The sequence below is a fragment of the Macaca nemestrina genome, chromosome 15 (assembly GCF_043159975.1).
Source record: "Macaca nemestrina isolate mMacNem1 chromosome 15, mMacNem.hap1, whole genome shotgun sequence".
Classification (NCBI taxonomy): Eukaryota; Metazoa; Chordata; class Mammalia; order Primates; family Cercopithecidae; genus Macaca; species Macaca nemestrina.
The window spans coordinates 94,771,918-94,789,712 of NC_092139.1; the positions used below are offsets into that span (position 1 = coordinate 94,771,918).

Here is a 17,795-nt window from a genome sequence, read left to right on the forward strand (position 1 = left end):
AATAATATTAATGCTTTCTTAAGAAGTTTTTTAAATTTTTATTTCTTAGAGACAGGGTCTCACTCTGTCACCAAGGTTGGGGTGCAGTGGCATGATCACAGCTCACTGCTGCCTTGAACTTCTGGGCTCAAGTGCTCCTCCCAAATCAGTGTCTCAAATAACTGGGACTACAGCATGCACCACTGCGGCCAGCTAATGTTTTTGTAGAGACAGGATCTCACTATGTTGTGCAGGCTGGTCTCAAACTCCTGACTCAAGCAGTCCTCCCACCTCAGCCTCCCAAAGTGCTGGGATAACAGGCGTGTGCCACCATGACAAGCCAAGAATTCTTTCTGTGATCACTGTTAGTAAAAATTATATATATATATATATATATATATATATATATATGTATAGATTTAAAAGCAGTTTACGTTTAAAAAAAAACTATAGAACCATACAACTCACCTTTAAAAAACTATACAACTCACCTTCAAAAAACTTTTCAAGAAGCAAACTTAATTTTCCCGGAAATGATAGCTTTTCCTTGCATACACATAGTCATCGGTTTCTCTAAGTTTTAACTGAATGATCTTATTATGCTGGTGAGTATCACTGGAATAAGCAGTTTTGGGAACAAACAAATGACGTCTGGTAAGTGGGGACCTTAACTAGCAAAAGGGCATGCATCCAGGTGGGGTAAAGAGTGGCCACTGGCAGCTGGGCATTGTGGCTCACGCCTGTAATCCCAGCACTTTGGGAGGTTGAAGCGGGTGGATCACTTGAGGTCAGGAGTTCAAGACCAGCCTGGCTAACACGGTGAAACCCCATCTCTACTAAAAATACAAAAAAAATTCAGCTGGGCATGGTGGTGCATGCCTGTAATCCCAGCTACTCAGGAGGCTGAGGCATGAGAATCTCTTGAACCTGGGGGGCAGAGGTTGCAGTGAGCTGAGATTGTGCCACTGCACTCCAGCCTGGGCAACAGAGTGACACTCTGTCTCGGAGTGGCCATTGGCCAAGAGTGCTTTTGGAGCCATGGACAATTGCCCCATGATGGAAGGAATGAGGAACATTGGTTCATCCAGCCACCTTGGTAAGTGGATCAGTTCCAAGAATCCTTAGATCAGTGGCAACAAATGCTAATCAATTGGAGGGAGAGAGGGAGATCATTGGCTGAAAGTCTTAAAAGTGGCAACTCTTTGGAGCAACTTACTTATTAAGCACTTATTATCTGCCAAGCACCACGTTAAGCACACCACAGGCTTTCTCTCATTTCTTTATTCCCATTTTATAGACAAGGAAACTGAAATCCAGAGGGGGGATGTAATTTGCCCTAGGTCGTGTTGAAAATGAATACTGTTATCTCACATGTTTAAACTGATGAAAGAAAAATAGAATCACACTGGATTCCTGTTTTGAAACTGGTTTTGTTTTTTCCCCCTTCTCAAATAAGATCTTGCGATCAGTTTTCTTTAAAGAAATAAAATTAAATATTGGGTAGAAATACTTGAGTATTTATTGTATGAGTAGGGTGTAAAAATAGCAATTAGTGAATCCCTTTTATCCGAAACCCAGTTTAAGCAAAAGACCAGAATGGTGCGTGTCCTTTCGCACCATCAGGTGCGCTCTTGTGTCTCACTCCCTCCTTCTCCCCCACAGAGTAACCACCGTCCTGAATTCAGTATTTATCAGCTGTTGCTGTTCTTTATAATTTTATTTATATGTTTGTAAGCCTCAACAACACATTGTTTACTTTTGTCTTTTTAAAAATATTTTAATTTTCTTTTTCTATTGAGACAAAATAGGTGTACGTATTTCCACGGTACTTGTGATAATTTAACATATTCATATAATTTGTAAAGATCAAATCAATGTAATTTGGATATCCATCACCTTAAATATTTGTCTTTTCTTTGTATTAGAAACATTTTAATTAATACTTTTTAGCTATTTTGAAATATATGATAGATCGTTGTAAACTATAGTCACCCTCCCGATCTATCAAACACTAGGTCTTATTTCTTCTATCAAATTGTGTATTTGTACCCATTAATCAGCCTCTCTTCCTGGTATTTTTGTCTATTTTTGAGCTATCAGTAAACAGAATTGGCCTGGCATTAATAAGATGCCGTGAGCATCCTTCCATGTCAATAGCTGTGCCTCTCACTCTTGGTGTTAATGACGGTGCCCTATGCATTATGTGGTTGAATTCACATTTACTCAGCCAAGGACAATGGTCTGAATGGTCATTCTTCCATCACACCTTACTTTGCAATGGAGTTTGTTAGGGCTGTCCTTCCTGTGCAGGCCCGGAGTGGGGATATAAGTATGGCTGCTTTGCTAACAAGTGAAAGATTCATTCCCTTGTTAAGATGTTGACCTGTGGTTGAGAAACCCCCTGAGAAAGAAGGACCTCCAAGCAGGGTTTCAAAAGGGACAGATATCAAATCTCAACTCAATCCTCTCTGCTCTAAGGCCTTCTGGGGCTCCTCTTTGCCTTCACTGAACATCCAAAATCCAGGAAGTCCAGGATACACGTTTCGTCCCCTGCTGGAGTCTAGCTCCAGGCTGGGAATAGAGCGGTGCTTAATAATATTGGGTGAAGGAAGGAAGGAAAGTAAGAAGGAAGTCAGTCTTCCCTGGTTCTGTTCTGAAGTCACAAGTCACCCCTCTTTCCCTCTCATTCCCCGTACATACATTTTCCATCCTTCTCTTATACCAAATTCTGTCCATCTTGCAACATTTAGAATTAGCCTCTGCCTATAGGTGCTTTGGACTCAGTGCTGACATGACTTAATCTCCGATTAAGCTGCTGAGTCTCTAAATGTTAAAGACAAGGCAGCACCAATGACCGGTCCCAGCAGAAGTGCACACCTGCAGAGGGGCTTTGCTGGTGAGGATTTCATGAGTTTCCCATAGAGTCAGCCCACAAATATTGATCAAGCATCTGCCACACAATAGGCCTAGCTCTAACTCAGTCCACAAACAGCCAAGAGGAGCAGAGAAGAAAGAATGATCTCACTATTATCACTACAAATAACATGTAGGAATCACTCACTGTATACTGTTCCTGCTTCCAAGTGCTGTACATGTTTTAACTCACTGAATCCCAAAAGCACAGGATGATGTAGGCACTGCTGTTATCTGTATTTTGCAGAGAGTAAACTGCCTTTTGCAGAGAGGCACAGAGAGCTTAAAGAACTTGCTCACAAAGTCACACAGGTTATAAGAGAAAGATGAGCTAGTATTTATTAAGGTCCTATTATGGGCTAAGCAATTTAACTCCATCTCTGTATTGAGCCCTCCGGTGAGCCTGTGAGCTTACTGACGTTGTTTCCCTGTTGTAGGCGAGAAGTTGAGAATCAGGGCGACACAGCGACACTCCAAAATCACACAGCCCGTTAGTAGCAGAGTGGGGTCTGTCACTTACGAAGGCAACAGCTATTTCCCAGATGGCAAGGGGATGGAACGTGACTAGAACAAAGATGCCGTTCTTGAAGAAGACACAGTCTAAAGGCCGGGGTGGGTAAAGCAGCACATGGAATGGGTGGGACACTGGGGACTCAATGTGATCACGCTGGGTGCAGAAGCAGCTGTAGAGAGCTTCAGAGGGAGACGAGCAAGAAAACCTGGGGTAAGTCAGAGCCTAACCCCAGGGGAAAATGGACAACCTCATGGGGTGAGAATTTAGGGAAGCACAAAGGATGTGACGATCATATGAGCCGCATTTCTTGAGCACCTACTCTGTGATGGGCCCTGTGCTAGACCTTATGAGTGTTCGCACCTAATCCTCACATGATCCTCCAAGGTAGGAGCTATTTTTGTGCCCACAATAATAAGATAGCAGTTTATTAACCCATGCACTCATTCCATGAGGTAGGTACTGTTATTGTTCCCATTTCACAGATGAGGAAATGGAGGCCCCGGGGAGGCTGGTGAATACTTCAGGTCACGTAGGTGGTAAGTGGTAAAGCTGGGCTGTGAACTCAGATGGGCTGCTTCCGGAGTCCCCCCTCTTACCCACCTGGCTGCAGCTCAGATGGGTCTAGCCAAGTCTCCCCAAGACAGCAAGCAGCCCCTGAGAGGCAATGAGCACACCCCTGTCCTCAGCACAGCTCCAAGCTCCACAGCAGACGAGTTTGCCCAGGCAGGTTCTCAGACTCCCCCAAGGCCCGGGGATGGGGACCTGAGCTAGGTCAACTGAAGCCGTGGGTGGCCTGGACCTGCTCTTGAATGGAGAATCCCATGGGGTTGTTTGTGCTGGGTGACATCACGGCTCCAGTTTGGTCTCGACCTCTCCAAATTAAAGAGAAGGTAATTGACTTTGCGTTAGGAGGGGCCTCTTCGTAATTTCCATCTCTTCTGGGTTGATGTGGCCACTGTGGAGTTAGCTCATTCTGGGAAGTTCCTCCCAAAGAGGCCTTTCCATCCTCTTTCCATCCAAAGAGGCCTTGCCATCGTCAGGCTGGTGGGGCTGATTCACAGGCAGCTGCTTCCGGAGCTCAGAATGGGCTCCAAGGCCCCACAGTAGATAGAAAGGACCTCATTGAGCAGCCTTGGCAGCTGTCAAGGAGAACTCAGGCCTGTGTCACTCCCAGGCTGGGTGTCAGTGCAGGGTCAGCCAGGAAGATGCAAAGTCACATACCTTGAGCACCTACTGCATGCCAGGCTATGCATTGTAAGTCGCCTTGACTCTGTGTCTTCGCGAAAGCCCACACGGGAGACCTTTGTTCCTTCTTCCATTTGGCGGGCCTTTTATCAGACATTTAGTAAATGCTTAAGCCATGTCCTGCTCCATGTTAAGCCTGAAAGAGTGCTTTGAGGAGCAAAAACACTCAAGCTCCTGCCCTAAAGGGGCCCACAGTCCAGTGTGGAGACACTGATTGTCAAGTGCAACACAGGCAAATAACAAGAAAACACATGCGAATCACATGCAAACACATGTAAAATAGTGACTATAAAAAGAGGGTGGATGACAGTTGCTTCTTCTCCCTAGGTCTGTAATTATGGTTAAGAACCCCATTCTACAACTAAGGACATTGAGGTTCCTAAACATAAGCAACGAGACTGAAGGATAATGTCCACACTCCCTGGGGCAGGTTAGAGGACCTCTACTTGCGGCCTTTCAGCCTCAATCCTAACACTCCACACCTTCACTACAAGGAGCTACAGGTGGATATATTTGCAGCATATTTGCCTTTCTCCTCTCCTTCACCAAATTGCAAGTACCTTCTCAAACAAGGAGTGTTTTTGCATCCATTGTCCCCTTCTCACGGCAGACTGCTAGTCCTAATACAGTACCTGACATTCAGTAGGTAGTCAGTGAGTATTTGGAGGATGGATGGATTAAAAGTTAGGTGGATAGGTAGGTGGGTGCATGGGATTTGGAACGGGCAGATGGAGGAATAGATGCATGGAGCAATGGTTGGACAGGCAAATGGTTAGATGGTTGGATGAACAGATGGATGAATGAATGGTTGGCTTGATTAATTCATGGATGATTAGATTGATGGATGGATAGGTGGTTAGTTGGATAGATGGACTGATGGATGAATGAATGGACACTAAGTCTTTATATATTTATTTTTATTCTTTGCTATCCTAGCATTACAAATCAATACACTTTTCTTTAATAATTCTAAGAAAGATAATGGGGTGAAACTAATATTTTTTTTTCTCCTTTCACCCATATGTCCTCCTCCCCACTCATTTCTTGGGAATGCACAATACCCTTTTAATTGCTCTGATAAGCCCTGTGATAAAGAAAGATTTAACTTTATGTTAACTGAGAGTTTACCAGTTATAGTCAAAGACAGCTTTTATTTTCCCTAAGACCATTTGCCACCCCTGGATCTACTCTTCTATGTACAACCTTGTCAATGTAAGTATAAAACACCTTCAGAATTTTTTTTTAACTTGACAACCCCTTACTTCAAGTGTTTCTATGATAGGAAAGTCACTTCGTGTATGTGTGTCGTCTGTGTGTGTGTTTGTGTCTATGTATGCATGTGTATGTGTGCATATGACTCTGTGTGTGTGTGTGTGTGTGTGTGTGTGTGTGTGTATTCCGATAGCATGGTTTTATAAACACTACACCAGGAGAAAGGAGGTGTTTCATGCCCACTTTGCTGGTGATGAAACTTGCTGTGTGACCTTGGTGGTTCAATCCTCTCTGGTCTCCATATGTCATCTATAAAAAAGTAAGGACATCATGGGCTTGGTCTCTAAATTCTCTTTCAGTTCCAGCCTGGCTCTGCTGCATGATACTGCCTGTCTCCCAAGGGATGCGTCCGTGTATGGAGACCTCCACATCTCTTCCTGGGCTGCCCTCTTTCCCAAGATGCTGCCCTTCTCCTCTGTCTAAGGAACAGACGTGCCACAAAGGGGTAAATTACCCGTACCTGCTCCAAATGTCTGGAGATCTTGATGCTATGACTCAATTTTCTTTGCCAGCCCTGCAGACCTTCGCAGAGCAGGCACGTTCATCTTCTTAGCATAGCCCAGCCCTGCCAGGCAATCAGCTCCCAGCACTGGCTGCTCTGTCCCAGCACAATGCCCCCACCTCCCCCTCCTCAGAGCAAACTAACCCATCACTGTGTTTTGACTGCAGCTGCTTGCACCCCCTGCTCTGGCTCCTCCTGTCTCTTGGGAATCAGCAGTGGCTGAGCCGACAAAATCATTCTACCCTAAATGTTCCAGAAGCTCAGAGCAACAGTACTAGAATCATCATCACTACAGTCCCATTGAGGACTGCCTGGGGCCCAGCGCAGTCTCCCTGGGCCCAGGGAACTTGGGAAAGGTGTTTGTCTGAGTGGAGATGGACAGCAGGGCACCTGCACAGACTGAACAGAGGCTCAGCTCTCAGGCTCCTCAGTGAGAGCTCCTGAGAGGCTGGTGATGGTCGATGGTCACTACCACCCCCAACCGCCACCACCAAAGTGGATCTGTCTGCACCCCCCGTTCCTTGAACAGAGCTGGCCAATGAACATGGTGAAGGGAACCAAACCCTGACACCTAAAATCCATCTTCCTAGGACTTCCCAAGAATCTCAGCTTTCCCATGGCCTGCTCCGTGGATGAGGAGAGCAGCAGGAGCCATGTCCAACACTGGCATATAATAGGTGCTCAGTAAATACCATCAAATAGGCCTTTGCTCGTTATTTTATGTTTCCCTAAGAAAAAAAATCTACCAGTTAAAACATAGCATGTCATGCATTGTATGATGAAACTTGATTTCAGAGATAGTAAAAGCTAAACGAGCACATTTGAATCAACTACACAGGGTACCTGTTATGTGAGGGGATGAATGAACGAACAGTGGGAGGTTAAGGTTTACAGTTGTGTATTTCCAGATCGTGCTGCTGCTGACTTGCTTTGTAACCTCGAGGAAATCACTTTCCATCCCTAGACCTCAACTTCCTCACCAGTCAGGTGGGATTCACCGTCCTCTCCAGCAACCCCAGAAGGCTACTGTAGAAATCAGATAGGATCCGGGCAGCAACACATCTTCAAAAGCTGCAAAGCCATTGAAATAGGAACCCAAGATGGTCAGTCAACCAGTGAAATCCTCATCCAGGGTATTTCCTGTCAGCGTATTTGCTGTGTGACTTTGGATAAGTTGCTTTGCCTCTCTGGGCTTGGCTTCCATTTCCCCCAGTATCACCTATAGAGACAAAGGTGTATATATATATATATATACCTTATATATATATCTTGCAGGGCTGTTGGGAATATTAAAGGAGGTGATGTTTATAAGGTGCTTTAACACCATGCCTGACACATGGTAAACCAGGCCCATGGACACCAGCTGCTATTGGTGTTGGTACACATATTCACATTATCTGAGTGGTGGGAAACATGCTTCCAGCGGCCTTGCTCCCTTCTTTCCTTAAATCATCATTTGCATCCCCAATGTCCTGTAGACAGTAATTTACTCATTGAACAATCTGAGGAATGAAACGATGAATGAATGAATGAATGAATGCCTAATCTTGGGTGTGCAGGTAAGGCTGAATTCTATAGGCATAAACTTTTCAAATCACTTGCAGGCAAAGCAAGAAACAACTGACCTTGGAGGTCATGCAGCCAAACCCTCATTTCATAGAGAAGGAAACTGAGGCTCCGAGAGGTTCAGGAAGTTGCCCAAAGCCACACAGCCCACAGGTAGACTCCAGGTCAAGCCCCCAACCACCTTCCCCAGTATATCTCCTTCAGTCTTAGACCCTGGGTCAATGTCCAGTCCCTCTCCGACTCCAGTGACCAAGGGCACACTCTTCCCAGGTTAAGCATTGTTCCATTTTCCCTGACACGAATGCTTCCCAAGGAAGCCCTGGGTGGAGAAACCGCTGCTGCCTCGGGGGCCTCAGACCTGGCCCCATTATTATTCCTCTCGGTGTAATAAATACATTTTAAGAGAAACAGATGCCGGAACAGTTGGACAGGAAGGGCCCAGGCCTGTGAAGAGGAATCTGGTTTGTGAAAATCTGTCTATTTGCCAGACGGTGAGCAATATGCTGCTGCCAGCCAGGTCTGGGTCCGGCTGCCAGGTGGGCTAATCGAGCCTTCCCGCCGTGCCGGTGGGTCCTTCCGGACCACCATCCTCAGGTGCTCAAATGGGCGTCGAGTGGTCGTGCCTGCTGCAAAGGGCCCCAGGATGCCAATCATGGCCCCTTAATCACTTTGGCCACTTTCGTGGGAGGGGCACCCATAGCAAATTATGCAAAGCGTGGCAGGGATAGGGAGGCATCCTCCAACTCAGACACACCACCATCCATGAGTGGCTCTTCTCTTCCATCACTGTCTGAGGATGCTTGTTACCTGCAAATAGCTACCTTGATACCTGACACTTTGAAACCGCGATAGGAAACGGTCCCCTTACTGCCTCTTCTGTCTGGCAAGTCTCTTCAGTCTCCCTGCATCGCTGCCCTGATGGAAAAAAAGAAATGTGGGCTGCTATAGGTGCAGGCTCCAGCTTCCATGCGGTACAGAGACTCAGATCAGACTTTTGTCCTGGAATTGACACCCCATCACATACATTCTCCGTTGGCTTGAGCTCATAAATCCCAGTGATTTTTGGCAGGCCCATGGGCAGTGGCAGGAAAACAGAATACTCAGTGTATGGCCTGACTTTGTGTCCTCGTAGCCATCCAGCGGGGAGAAGAGATCACCTCCACTTTGCAGATGAGGAAGAAGAGGTTCTAGGAAGAACACGACCTGCCCAACGTCATGCATCCTGGTGGGGGCAGGGACACACAGGGCTGCCTGATTGTGATTTCTCACCTCTTTTTGCGGACTCAGCTGCCCTTCTAGGAACAGATTAATGACTCTCTTCCATTCTCTCAAAACACTGGATGGAGATGAAGATATTCCACTATTTTCCTCCCATGCTCTGTGGTCCCAAGCAAAGTGAGGCATTCGTTTGCTTCTGAGAGAATTAATACCAAGAACCTCTTTTTCTTTCTCCTCCCTTCTCAGAGCTGCTCCATAGAGGGGGATTAACCATATACTAAGCTTTCCCCACAATAAATTTAGCTTCCAGTATTCTTTCCCATTGACCCCCAAAAGCTACAGAAAAGCCCTGGTAATTCAAGAATTCTGTATCTAAATTATATTTCTACAAGGATTCTCGTTCTCAGAAGCAGTATGAAAATACTTTGTGTGACTGTGTAACCTATTTTTTTTTTTTTTTTTTTGGTGATGGTGGTGTTGGTAAGGAGATGAGAGGAGCTAGCCTTTTCTAAAACTGTGATAATAATAATGGTCTCACCCACCTACCATTTGTTGAGGACTTACGGTATTCCAGGCTCTCCACTGAGCATTGGGCAAGCATCATCTTATTTAACCCTTTCAGCCCTGCTAGGAGATGGCTGCTGGCATTGTCATGTCATAGTGACAAGAAAGCAAAGCATATTTTTGTCACTTGCCCAAAACCACACAATTAGAAAGTGGCAAAGCTGGAATTCAGCCTGGGGTTTCCTTAGTGCTGGGTTCTCTGCGTGGCTTCCCTGAACTTCCATTCTACCTTCTTTGGCCTGGAGAGGCTACAAAGCTAAGCAGGATATTTCTTTTTCTTTCTTTTTCTTTTTCTTCTTTTTTTGAGTTGGAGTCTCTCTCTGTCACCCAGGCTGGAGTGCCATGGCGTGATCTTGGCTCACGGAAACCTCCGCCTCTCAGGTTCAGGCAATTCTCCAGCCTCAGCCTCCCAAGTAGCTTGAATTATGCCTGGCTAATTTTTGTATTTTTTTTAAAGTAGAGGCGGGATTTCACCATGTTGGTCAGGCTGGTCGCGAACTCCTGACCTCACGTGATCCGCTCACATTGGCCCCCCCAGCATGCTGGGATTACAGGCGTGAGCCACCGCGCCCAGCCTAAGCAGGATATTTCTAGACTCTCTGAAAGCTAGGGTTCTGGATGCAGATTTGTTCCTGTCAATGAGAGGTATTGATGTGAGATTTAGGAAGCTAATGTGACTCCATTCTCTGGCAGTTTGTGGCTATTGCTATTGGCAAATAGTGTGGTGGTAGTAACTGGAGATTTTCCTGCAACAGGGACCTCACTTCATTCTCCCACATCCTAGACATCAAGAGGCAGTGGTGTTAGAAATGCAACAGCGTCTTGCATCTGGCATAATTCTGGCAGTAGCTGTTCACATGCCTCTGCTCTGTATATTCTGGGAGTTATTCTAGGAGACTTAACCTAGAACTTGCTCCTTCTTCCATTGCAGTGGTCTTATATGCCCTGGATTCCGTGTATTAAATTCCTTCCTGCTTAAGATACCTAGACTGTATTTTGTTTCCTGTATGGAGCCTGGACTGATACATTGGGTGGCATCAGGGAAACCCATTCTAGTTTCTGAGCCTTACTTTCTGTACCACTTGCAGAGTCATAGAAAGGCTGTAATGAGGGAGTGGAAGTAAAAGAGCTTCCCAAAGGTAAGTCTTTCTGCAGAGATCGTGGCCCGATCAGAAGGTACTTTTCCAAATAGAGGACCTGGGGCGTAGTTTCCCCAGTAAATGGCCTGTACTCACTTGTTACTTTCAAAGCCATTATAGAACCTGCTACCTAAACAGCTCGCCAAGGACTTGGAGAGCACCTGGAATACGGAACAAGGGGCAGGACAGGCTTTTAGCTCATATCTGTTCCTGCTCCTCTTCACTCTTCATTCTACCACCTGTGCCTGCTCACTTGGGAGCCTTGCTTTGACAGCACAGTGAGGAGCTGCTGAAATGGGCTGCATAACCCTTCTCCTTCTATCTAACAGGGGGCATGGCAGGATGCCCCAGGAACAGACTCCACTGCACCATTCTTGAGATGTTGCAGCTTCCAGAAGTCCACAGTGCTAATTAGGGACCTGTGGGATCTTGTTCACCTAACGGAGAAATAGGTCTGAAGTGGATGGCCGTGAGAATGAAGCCAGCTATCTGCCAGGATGCCTCAGCCACCATCAAGACTTTTGTGTGCAGAGAAACAGGATTTAAGAGGGGAGGGATTGAAAGGGTGTGGAAGCCACTGGGTTCAGTCATCCATTCAATCCACATTTTTTGACCACCCGCTATGTGCTAGGCCCTGTGCTTACACTCAGGATTTAATAGAAAAGAAATTATTGAACCTCACTGGGCTGATAGCGTTTCAGGGGAGAGAGAAGTGAATATGGTTATACATGAGGGTGATTAGTGCCAAATTGGGGGAAGCAAAGTGGGTGGGGTGTGTGTGCTGTGGAAGCCCAAGAAAAAGCACCTGATTCAGCCAGGGACAATCAGGGAAGGATACCTGGAAGAGGTGACACCTAAGCCAAGGCCTGATGAACATATACGAATATTTTTGGCAAACGGGGATGCTGAAGTGAGGGAAAAAATGCCTCTAAAGAACACCTGAGCAAAGACTCTGGAATGAGAATGAGTTTATCCCAGCACTAAGAGATGTTCAAAAGTACTGAGTAAGGAGTGATGGGGAGAAGGGCAGAGTCAGACCTCACAGGGCCCTGGAGACCAGGCTAAGGAGCATGGCTTTGTTGTGAGGACACTGAGAAACCACGGAACGGTTTTGGGCAGGGAAATGTGTTATAGTTATTGATGGTTGCATAAATCCATAGAGCTTCTATTTTTCTAATGGACTATTTTTTAGAACAGTTTTAAATTCACAGCAACATTGAGAAGAAAGTACATGAGTTCCCACCTATCCCTCACCCACCAACATAGCCTCCCCGACCATCAACATTACAATAGATGAACTAACATTGATACATCATTATCAACCAAAGTTCATAGTCTACATTCGGGTTCGCTCTTGGTACTGTACAGCCCATGGTTTTTGACAAATGTATGATGACATGTATCCACCATTATAATAATGTACAGAATAATTTCACTACCCTAAAAGCCCTCCAACTCCCATGGAACCTTTTTAAAGGAAAGATTTCTGGGTTTCTCTCTCAGATCTATAGAACTGGAATCCTTATAGGTAAGACCCAGGAATTTGCATATTAATGTTTCCCCCACCTATCTCCATATGGAGGGTGAAATTTAGATAGCTAATCCAAGCCATGGTCTGTCTGCAGAAACTTCTGGATGATGTAATATCTAAGGCCTCTTCTCTGTCTTGGCCTGGAAATCCACTTCCAGTTGATTTTAGAAATAACCAAGCAGTTCTCATGGAACCCCGGTGGTCTTCCCTGAATGATTAGTGTTGAGAAAAGATCCTTCCCCTCTACAAAGCTCTTTCTTCCCACCAGGGCTCTTGGACTTCTAGCCTTCCTCTAGGGACACTCACCTCTTTCAGGGGAATATGTGGTGCATGATGACCAAAGTTTGGAAACAAAATGAAGGGAAAGAACAAAAATACAGATATCTTCTGGAGTTAGCACCCCCCATCTTTGCTATAGTAATCAATCTCGCCTGTAATCCCAGCACTTTGGGAGGCCAAGGCAGGTGGATCATCTGAGGTCAGGAGGTTGAGACCAGCCTGGCCAACATGAGGAAACCCCATCTTCACTAAAAATACAAAAATTAGCCAGGTATGATGGCAGGCACCTGTAATCCCAGCTACTTGGGAGGCTGAGGCAGGAGAATAGCTTGAACCTGGGAGATGGAGGTTGCAGCAAGCTGAGGTCGTGCCACTGCACTCCAGCCTGGGTGACAGAGCAAGTCTCCATTAAAACAAACAAACAAACAGACAAACAAAAAGATTCTCAAAGTGCTGTAGCAGCTTCCTTTACACTCATGAAAGCACCCTTAATGCACTAATGCCTGTGGCTCTTGCCATATCTAAAGTGGAAAAAAATATGACTTGGATCAAGGATGGAAGATTCTCATTCAGTAGAGTGAGTTCTTTGTAAACTAGGAGGTTTTATTATTTCTTTCTGTATCTGTAATGTTAAAATGTTACTGGACCAGGGGGAAGCTTAGTGAGTATCTGTTGAATGAATGAATGAATGACTTAAATAGTGAAGAGGAGACAGTTTACTTCAATGCTTGGCACATATAGGTGCTCAATTTAATGACACATTCTTATTGTGAGTCCTAGGTCAGCTGCAGGAGCCTGGGTTATTAATCTGGCTTTATCTTTAAAATACTGTGAAATGGTGGTCAGTCTCTTTTCCTCTCCAGACCTCAGTTTCCTCATCTAAAAGTTAAAGTCCTTCCAGTTCAGGCATTTTATGAAGTGGATGAGAATTTGGCACTGATTTTTTTAAAGAGGTCTACAAACACAGTGAGACTACTACACACCCACAAGAATGAATAAGATGAAAAAGACTGACAACGCCAAATGTTGACAAGGATGTGGAGCAACTGGAACTCTCATACATTGTTGGCAGGAATGTAAAATGATACCAGAATTTTTGGAGAAAGATCTTATGTGGTTTCTTATAACACTTAACATCGTCCTACCTTCTGACCCAGCAATTCAATGCTTAAGTATTTACCAAGAACATAAAAATAAATGTTCACAAAAAGATTCGTATCCAAATGTTTATAGAAGCTTTATTTATAGTGGCCTCAAACTGGAAATAACCCAATGACCATAAACAAGAGAATAAATAAATCAATTGTGGTATATTCATAAATTGGAATCCCATACAATAGTGAAAATGACAAAGTACTGCTACATGCAAAAACAAATACCAGTCTCCAAAACTTTATATTGAATGAAATAAGCTAGAAACAAAAAAGTACAAATTGTATGATTCCACTTACATGAAGTTCTAGAACAAACAACTAATCAGAGGTGGGGGGAAAAAAAGCACAGTGCTGAACTCTGGGTGTGAGAACAAGGATTGACTGGGGAAGAGTGTAAGGAAACTTTCTGGAGGATTGACGGGTTTGGGCTACACAGATGTTTGCATTTGACAAAATTCAATGTACGTATCTTTAAGATGTATGCATTTCAATACATGTATATGCTTTTTACATAAAAAGCTATAGATAAATATTGGCATTGCATTGTTGAAATGCTTGCTTGAAATGTATCAAAAATTAAGATGGATCGATAGATGTATTGAGGGATGGGCAGACATTGCAAATAAAGTATATAAATGCTAACCAATGGTGGGATCTATGTGGAGGGTATACATATATTTGCTATAAACTTCTTCCAAGTTTTCTGTTTTAATACTTTTACAATAAAATTTTGGTTAAAAAGGGAGGATCTGGGACCCATGTAAGTTTGATATAATGTTCATCAGCTTTACCCCTGCCCCATTTGATTTTTTTTTCAGACCAATAATATGAAAGAAAAATTAATCTTAAGCACCTCTAGGGCACATATAGATTTATCGATTTATCTCTTATATACATATATATATATGTATGTGTATGTACATGTGTGTATATTTGTCTTTGAACATCTATAAAAAGATAATTGAGTAAATAATTCCTTATTTCTACATAATTACTAATTATTAAAGATCTCCTGGGACCAGTAACAATAACACAAACTTACCAAAATGACAACATTTGGATTCAGCAAACATCTACTGAGCTGAACTAAAATGTGCCGGGCAATGTGATCCATGGTTTCTTTGGCTTTATCTTCAGAATAACTCAATATAGTGTAGACATCTCTGTGATCATTTTACAGACTTCGAACTGAACTCAGATGTTTGCAAATTGTATCCAAAATCACGGAGCCATTGAAATGATCTTTAATGACTACCATTTTTCTCTTTTCAGAAAATGTGTCCACCTTCCCTATCTTAAGATAAAAACCCTTCCTTGTTGTGTAACCACAGACAGCCCTTTGGATGTGTGATCAGGTTAAAGGATGGTCACATGACCGGGGCAGGCAAATCAGAGGCCTTCTCTGGGATTTTCTAAGTTGGAGGTAGTGAAAGGGCATCTTGTTCTTTCTTTTAGATCTCATACTTTAAGCTGATAGACTTGAGGACACTGGGGTCATGTGAAGTACACTCTATTCCAGGAACTCTATATGGTCCAACCTATTCAAATTCACAGCAACTTTGTGAGATGGAAACTATTCTTTCCCTATCTTATGAAGGAGGCAACTGCAGGCCAGTGAGGCTAACAGGAAACATAGCTAGTAAGGGAAAGATTCAAAACCAGGCTAAGCCACCACACAATGTGCCTAGAGGGCTCCCACCTAGGTTGGTGAGGCAGCCTGGATCTAGCAAGGCCCCTTCCCATCCAGAACTGCACTGGCCAGAGCTCTCCACCTGTTGTCAGTCAAAACCCACAAATGCACACGCCAAGCAACTGTCTACCTCTGGGTTACCGGAACTACCCAGCTAGACTCCTAAAGGAACCAGGGGCCACCTGGTTCTCCAGTCCTAGGTAATCTGGTCTTCACAGATTCTCTTCCTGTATAAAGAAGCAAAGCTCAAGGCCAGGCCAAGCGCAGTGGCTCACACCTGTAATCCTAGCACTCTGGGAGGCTGAGGCAGGTGGATCACTTGAATTCAGGAGTTCAAGACCAGCCTGGCCAACGTGGCAAAACCCCATCTCTACTAAAAATACAAAACTAGCTTGGTGTGGTGGCGGGTGCCTGTAATCCCAGCTACTCTGGAAGCTGAGGCAGGAGAATCAGTTGAACCAAGGTGGTGGAGGTTGCAGTGAGCTGAGATCGTGCCACTATACTCCATCCTGGGCAACAGAGAGAGATGTGGCATCTAAAAAAAAAAAAAAGGTAGCAGAGCTCAAGATCTGGTTGTGGTTACGGGAAAGTAAAGGAATTCTCCAACCATTGAAGATCCCTTCCTGATACTGGGGGTATATATTCCTATAATAGCATATCGGATGTCAGTCAATTACAGCAAACTGAAGACAAGAGACATTGGCATTGGCTTGGGGGCTGGACTTCTAGATCCTGATCCAGGCTATGCTGTACCAGTTTATCTCATTTAATCCTTAGAGGTAGATAATAGAAGTCCCATTTTACAGATGAGGAAACTGAGGTCAAAAAGACTTTCTAAACTAGTCTTTATTAACACTTTACTCTGTAAAATCCTGTACTAGGTTCCTTCTGTGCTTTAGTCATATGCTTGCCACACAGCCCTGTGATGGGTATTGTCCAACATACCCATTTGACAGATGACAAAACTGAGGTTTGGAGAGGGAAGTGAGTCGTCTAGGAGGTAGCAGAGTCAAGATTTGAACCTATGACTCTTGAACCTTTTTAGGTGCAGCTCTGCCTCTAGTGTAGATCAAGGACTGAATGGTGGCTAAAGCCCACTGGATCCATGGGTACGAAATTAATTCTGATATTGACACTAAAATCCAAGGTTTTTTTTTAAAGGTATATTCTGTGCTGCTTTCAGAAAGAAAAAAAAAAAAGAGAGAGAGAAGAAGTGATTAAGTCTACCTTCCTCCTGCCCACCCTTCTCCTAACACCCTTTCAAAGGTCCATCGCCGGACCCATAGGCACGGGTGTGGGGTTTATGGGCATCGACAGCAGCTGAGATGCAGCCATTGCAGGCCACGTGGTGCTAAAAATGTTTCAAAGTTCACAGGGGAAAAAAGGGAGAGGAGGGAGGAGTCAGAAGCAACTTTTGCCAACTCTGAAAACAGTTCCGCCCACTAAGTCTTAACTGCGCAGTAGGTGTCAGATCAGATTAGGGCCGCCAGTTGCCACATTATCCTGTCTTGAGTCCACTAACTCTCATTAAGCTCCAAAAATCCCGTTTACGGTGTTTAGGACACCATTGGAGGAGTTTGCTGTGTAAATATTATTCCACCATTAAATCCTACAACCAGGCCACCGTCAACAAGTGGATTCGCAATGGTTTCGCCGAGGGGGCTGTGCTGGGGGCCTGTGAAGTGCGGCCAAGGGGCTTGGCCCAGAAGCCAGCATGAGCGGGAAAGCGCCTCATTCTCCTACCAAAGCCTCCTGCCACTTGGGCATGCTTAATAAAATGGGGCCGCTGGGGCACTCAATTTGGGCTGGGAATCAAGCACACCACCGAGAGCCACTGAGAGCAAGGGTCTGCCTTAGACAGCTGGAGCTCCTGCTTACCTGCCTTAATCTCATGCGGGGGGACTTGTGGGCTGCAGCCCTCTTGGCTGAGTCTGGGACTTACCTCCAGTATCTCCCACCTCGGCAGCAGAGCCGATGTGGGCATCGTTCTGGGGAGGTGACTTTTTCCCAGCCGGAGGCAACTTTGCCTTGGGTGTCCTTTCTGTTGTCTGCAAGCCCAGACCCTTTCTTTATTCATTTGTGTATTTGGAGGAGGGAAATGGCTGGATGATGAGCCATCGATTATTGTGGATGGATAACCTGACTCAGCAGATGCTGCTGTTGCTGCTGCTGCGATGGCTGTCACTGCTTTTTGCTTTTTTCTTTCTTTCTTTTTTTTAAAAAAAATTA

At 44.8% G+C, this 17,795-nt stretch overlaps 1 long non-coding RNA gene and 1 other non-coding gene across 2 annotated transcripts; one reads left to right on the top strand and one right to left on the bottom strand.

Moving 5' to 3' along the window:
• Window positions 1–7,143: 7,143 nt before the first annotated feature.
• On the bottom strand, window positions 7,144–9,783 carry LOC139358947 (uncharacterized). Its single transcript, XR_011614429.1, has 3 exons — window positions 9,752–9,783; window positions 8,813–8,906; window positions 7,144–7,496 (listed from the first exon to the last, which is right to left on the bottom strand). It is a non-coding gene; the product is annotated as an uncharacterized lncRNA (long non-coding RNA).
• A 168-nt stretch (window positions 9,784–9,951) lies between these two features.
• On the top strand, window positions 9,952–11,590 carry LOC112429187 (uncharacterized). Its single transcript, XR_011614430.1, has 3 exons — window positions 9,952–10,033; window positions 10,862–10,912; window positions 11,242–11,590. It is a non-coding gene; the product is annotated as an uncharacterized protein (transcript).
• Window positions 11,591–17,795: the final 6,205 nt, after the last annotated feature.